Here is a 6,853-nt window from a genome sequence, read left to right on the forward strand (position 1 = left end):
CATATCCCTCAGGACCACCAGTGCTGCAAATAGTGCTGCCCACAGTGAGCTGAGCTTTCCTACATAATTAATAATCATGACAACCCCACAGACAAGTCCCCAGGCCAATTTGATCTGTGCAGTCCTTAATTTGAGATTTCCTTCTCAAGACTGCTGGGCTGTGTCAGATGGACAGACCTAATTGAGGTTGTTTTGTTGTGCGGAGTGTTGAGGTAACGTCAGAGAATGGCCAGTGACGCATGAGCTTATACGTTGCACAATAAAGTTAGATCTGCACCTTGAAGTCTAGTTTCTGGAGTCTGATTCCTGGGATTCTCGGTGGGCTCCGTCGCCATTCATCTTTCTTCCCCTGGTTCCTGATCCCCACAGTTAGCGCCCAGCTAACAGGGGCAATAAAGAGCCCCTAATCATTGCGGGTGAACAGATTTCTCTACTCAGGATGGGTAACTCGAAAGTTCTCAGCGCAAAGAGAATCATTTAAAAAATCTTGAAAGGTATTCTAGAGAGTAGGCGCCTAAGGTTCTTAACCTGTGTCTTTAAATGCTGCTGGTAAGGGGAGATCTGAGAGGAGCAAACTCAGGAGCGGCTTGCAATTCTTGCACAGAAGAGAGAGAGGACGAACTCCCTCCGGACTTCTTCCCTACAGTTATGGCTATTCTTAGTTGCCTTCAGATCTGCTATGTCTTCTTTGACCTTGGTGAAAGAGCCTGGAGAGGAAGAAACAACTCAGGACTCTGTTGTGACCAGGCATACTTTGTCCACTGCTGGCTCAGTAGATAAAGATCTAGCCGGTTGGGTCAACTTGGCGAAAGTGAGAGACTGAGACTGAAGGAGAATCAGGCCGCAATACCCTCTGGGGCACAGCCTCAAGGGGAATAGTAGTGGTTTCTGGTTCCCCTGTAAGGACATGGCCCTGTGTGGTCGAGGGAGTGGCCTCCCATGTAAATCCTTGTTCAAATCCCCTGCGACACCCTCCAGGGAGAAGGTAACTACGCTTCTCCTGTTACCCAAATGTTATGCCCTCCTGTTTTGATTAGGTGAGCTTGTGTCCAGTGTGGACCATACAGACAGAAAACAACAGAAGGTGTTAAGGCATCGCTCAGTGGGTTAAAACAGAAACCAAACGAACACTTTGCCGACTTTGTCTATAGAGTGCAAAAAGCAGTTAATCAGCAGGTAAAACACTACGATGTGGCTGCAGATGCACAAGTTAAAAAAAAAAAAAGTACTTGCATGGGAGAGCACTACCACGGAGCCACGTATGCTCTGGTGTGTAGTGCAGAGTTGGAGGGTTGGAGAGCTGCCCCTAGAGACTTAGGTACTACCCTCAATCAGACAGAAAGCTTGCAGCTGCTGTAGCTATGCATTAAAAAAGACAGGACACTGGAAGTAAAAGCAAGGCAAGATGTTGGACATGTGGGGGGTCAGAGCCACTTTGCCCATCAATGTCCTAATAAAATGCAAGACAAAACTGAAAAATGACCCCCAACAATCTGCCCAAAATGTAAAAACAGACAGATGCTCTAAAAACTACCAAAGATTGGCAGCCTGTAAACTCCCAGTGGGGCAATCCCCAGCCCCACAATTAAGAGGGGAACCCACGAAAATATTATGGACAATTTCTGTTAGTGTGCATCAGGCACGCCTTGGGTTGAAACCAGAGGATAACATGTTTTGTGGTATTACTGAGACCTGGGTGGAGAGAACTTGCTTAAGAAGGAAGGAAGGTCCCACTTCTGGGAAACTTTGCCCTGGATGCCCTGTATCGCCTGTAAAGTGTGCTGGCAACCTGACACAGTCTTGGCGAACAGCTCGGCCAATCACATGGTGTGACAATGATGGTAGTCAAGGCTGCTAGACCTTCCCACTAACCTCTGGGGAAGAGATGCTGTGGAAGATATGAATGTAGTTGTTACTACAGACAATAAAGTAATTTATGATTGATTACATTGTACAACATAAATTACATCTGAGGCATTCCTCCCAGTCCTAAGAGCCAATTCTCCCTAAAACTGGTATGGAATTCTGACAAGTCTGTGTGGATGGATCAGTAACCAATACAGGAAGAAAACAACAGGAATTTCTCAAGATTGTCCAAGAACAAATTGACCATGATCATATAGAGCTTTCTACAAGTCCTTGGAATTCTCCTGGTTTTGTTATTAAAAAAAAAAAAAGCCAGGCAAATTTAGATTCTTACGTAAGCTCAGATCTATCAGTGCTGCTATGCAAGCAATGGTGGTTACCCAGCCTGACCTCCCTGCAATATTGTCTCCATAGATATTAAAGATTGTTTTTTTCTCTATTCCTCAACATCTGGAGGACAAAGACTTGCCTCCTCCATACCTGAATTAATAATAAAAGGCCTATGAACAGATATCAGTGGAAGGTATTGCCACAGGGGATGAAAAATATTCCCATTATTTGTCAGATTTCTGAGTGGGAGGGTATTAAAAAGGTGGCCAGGGGCTATTTGGTGACCCATTATATGGGTGATATTTTGATTGGTCACCCAGGGCAACAAACCTTACAGCTCAAATTCCAGGATACTGCTACTGTTTTGAGGGGAGCAGGTCTTCACATTGCAGCTGAAAAGGTACATGCTCAAGAACCATACTTCTTTTGGGGGCACACAGTCACTTCCAATGCTATTAGGCCCCAATAGTTACAGTTCTCCTTTACTGTACGCCCACACTGGCTTCCGTGCAGACCTTTCTGGTGAATTTGGATTAGACCTTGCCTTCCTGTCACCACAGGACAGCTCACCCCACTCTTTCTCCTGCTTCATGGTGCCAAACGAGAAGACTTTAACTATGACAGCGGAGTCAACGCAGGCCTTACAGGATGTCAGTGCAAGCTCCACCAAGCCCTTCTACACTGGTTTGATTCTGCTATTGAGGTTTGGGGCCTTGTGATGCCCACACAGGGTTTTCCTCCTGGGGCGCTTTTCCAACAGCCCAATAAAATATTATACTGGGCTTATTTGGCATATTCTTATGCTCCTACTGTAAGACATTTTATACATAATATTTTCACTCTTGCTTAAACCTCCCTTTTATTGTTGGTTAAAAAGCCAGAATCAATTATTCTTCCAGTTTCTCAGGACTTATGTGCCCAGATGTTTTCATCCCATAATAACTGCTCAATTCTTTGTATCAAATTTCCAGAGTAAAATAGATAACCACATTCCTAAAAATAAGATCTTATCCATGTTTTCTATAACACCCATGACTCATGGGAGATACTTATTGGAAAAACCCATTCCTGATGCCACTTCAGGTTTTACAGACTCCTCAAAGCCTCCTTCTGGCTGTATTATTCACTCTTGTCACTCCCACAAACCTACTAGTTGCTTTGAGGGAGCTGTGCAGTTAGGTGACTTGTTGGTTATCTTAGCCCTTTTAAGGGATTGGTGAGACTCCATTAATATATTCAGTGACAGCCAATATGCTACCAATGTTAAGGTTATACCTTTAGCTGTCATTAAATCTGCAGAGGGTCCTCTGTATTTGGCCATGATTCAGCTTCAAACAATTATTCAACAAAGACAAGCTCCTCTCTTTATTCAGCACATAAGCTCTCATTTGGGGCTCCCTGAGGCCATTTCAGAGGGAATCATGAGACTGACCATGCATTGGCCTTCCCGTCACCCTCATTAGAACAAACCAGATTGTTCCACTCTAGGTTACACAATTTGGCTCTATCACTCCACAAGCTTTCTTCAAAATTATCCATGAATTCCTGTAAGGATTCAATATGCACCTGCATTACTTGTGGCCCCTTGTTGCCTTTAAGTCCTCCACAACCAGTTGGCAACAATCCTAGAGGTCTTTGTCCTAACAGCTTGTGGCAAATGGACATGACCCATGTTCTAGAGTTTGGTCTTAAATATGTACATGTCATTATTGACACCTTTTCCTCATTCCTCTCTGCCGTGGCCCAGCCTAAAGGAAATGCCAAGATGGTTTTTGCTACCATTAAAACTGACATATTGGTTATGAGAATGTCATATTCAATTAAGACTGGCAACGGGCCAGAGGATACTAGCTTTGCTTTTACAGCCTTTTGTCCTGAATGGAATAGAACACATTTCTTTGGCATTCCTTACAATCCCCAAGGACAAGTGTCATGACCCCTCCAGTGGAGTCTGTGTGACAAATGTTACTCACAATCTGAGGCAATGACCTCTGCCCAGGGAGAGCCTCCAGGAATCGGTCTGATGTTCCTGCCAGGAGTAACTGATTGTAGCCTCCCCCTTTTTTCTTACTCACTTGTGTTGGAATACTCTCATATCAGAACTTTTCAAGCATAACTGTGCTGCTATGAAACGCCCTAACTTGGGACTGCAGCCAAGGGTCATTCAGGCCCGGAGTTCACCACCAAGTTCCGCTCCACTTGTTAAAACAAACATGGCTAAGGATTAATCATCAGTTAATAGTTTATTCTATGACTTACAAATAAAGTGTTTAAGAAAGCTCCAGATAGTGATGCTCAGATAACAAGAAGAACTAAGAAAAAACTGTCTTGACACACAGATGTTTGGCATAATGAGAGAACACTGACCTTTGATAAAGAGGGCACATGCATACTGATAATAAACTAATGACTTAAGAATGGTGACTCAAGAAATGATGACAACATTATTATTTCGCATCCTGTATTTTGAATTGTGTATGCCTGACTGACTTCCTTGAATTAAAAAAAAATGTAACCACAAAAACACTCCCTGTTTCAAAAAATGTGTATAAAAATCTAGCTTGCTTGCCTGCAAAATACACTCAGATCAAACTTCCCTTGGGTTGGTCTGTTTGTCACCCATCTATCTTTGTCCACTGATGCTTTGAGAACTCTTGTTCCCAAGGACCTATACCTGACTGAGATGGCCCATGGCAGACAAGCCATAGTGGAAAAAGCCCATGCCTCTCTTAAAAAAAAAATGAAAAGGAAGAGGGCATCAGGAATATGACTACAAGGATAAATCAACTGAGGCTCTTTTTGCCATTAATTTTAAAATTTTTGACAAAACAGTCTGTACCTCACCTATAAATCTATTGGAGTGTGATACTTCCCAGCATCATCCTTTTACCATTGGTCTACTGGCGGGATCCTATGGACACTATGTGGAAGGGAACTGCCCTGCCTTAACCATGGGGCAAGGGTTTGTGTGTGTGTTTTCCGGAAGCAACAGACAAGCTGGTTTGTGCTCCTGGTTGAGCCATAAAGCCACACACCTGCTTTGAGGGAAACAATGAAACTGCTCCAGAGAACTCTACAGAATCTATCCCTGAGTGAAGGAGACGATGGCGACCACCAGTCCACGGTTCCAGACACCAGACCATCAGTAGGAGGACTGCAGAGGTGGTGAAGACAGCATGGGCAGCCTCAGCAGATAGCTCCAGTTACCTGGGGAAGCCTCAAGGCCCTTGTGATCCAGGCCCAACAAATGTTCCCTGGAAGGGCCCATTCATGAGTGCCATTATAACTGCTAATTTCCAGGCACATGCCCACCTGCCGTTGTGGGCTGCCATTAGGAATCCCCCTATCTTACTTCTGGTAAGCTAGGATTCCCAGCTTCCAATCATATATAGTGACAACCCATAGATGAATGAGCACCCATTACTAGTGAATTCTACCCTGTATTCCTCATCCAATGGCTCATTCACCCTCACCCCGAAGCTGGTAGGTTTCTGCCTACATGAGTCTGCCTGTCTAATGGGGTAACACCTCATTGCTCCTCAGGACAGCACCACCGGCTTGGATTCTAGTTAACAGCACTGAGGGTTGGAGAGGGGAACTATCTTTGTCAGGGTAGACCTCCTTCCTCTCTGCTTTGTACCAAGAGAGATTTTGGTATATCTGCTATTATTGCTGCTTTTGTAATAGGTCTTACTTATTATATTTTTCCTAATATGGCTTAAAAATCATATATGCCTCCAAAATCACTACACTAAAGCTTTCCTACTGGAGATTTTTAATTTTGAAAGTAAAACAGAGGGGGGAAACCTGTGGGGAGTGTGGAGATAGGCCTTTTGGAGGCTCATTGAGAACGGCAAATGACAAGTCAGAGGCCCCTATGGCTCCTGACTGCTTTCCCCTTTTTAAGTGGAAGTCTTTGAGATAACCTTGCCTGCCACTCCACCCCCATTTCCTTATAGCTACACCACCCTGATTAATTGCTATTGGCCCTTGAGCCTAGCACGGAACAGTCTGCTCGACCATTCAATTATATAAAGTCTTATACGTAGCACGTTAAAGTCAGATCTGTACCTTGAATCTGGTCTCCGGAGTCTGATTCTGCATGGGCTCTGTAGCCGTCATGCCCCTGCCCCGGCTCCTGATCCCCACATTTTGTTTTGTTTGTGGCAGTAAAGGTTGAACTGTGGTAGCAGGGACTTTGTGCATGGTAGGCAAGCTGCTCCATCACAAACTATATTTCTCACACATTCATTAACCATTTTCCCCCTATATGACCATCCACCATCTTCACTGAGGCAATCCATTCAAAAAACAAAGAAGAGGACCATGTCTCTCTCAAGCTTGAAGACTTTGGTGGGTTCCTTATTAATCACAGGGGCAGGGGAAGCCTTCCTTATAGCCCCAAATACCCAGTTTTTGTTGCTTCGAAGCCTTAATGAAGATGGCTATCCTTTGCTTCGTTCTCTTGCTTCTTCCTTCTCCTTGTTGTATTCTGAGTCTATTTACCATCACAGGACATATTCACTGCTGTTATATAAATTGCCTCTAAGTGTTTTGGTGGAGGCATAGGTATAAGTGAACGAAATCTTCAAAATGGTTGTTGTGTCTATTTGCTCAGGCTCTTTAGTTGGGATGGGCATTGACTAACCCATAATTA

The sequence above is a fragment of the Acomys minous genome (genome assembly GCF_964271855.1).
Source record: "Acomys minous genome assembly, chromosome: 11".
Lineage (NCBI taxonomy): Eukaryota > Metazoa > Chordata > Mammalia > Rodentia > Muridae > Acomys > Acomys minous.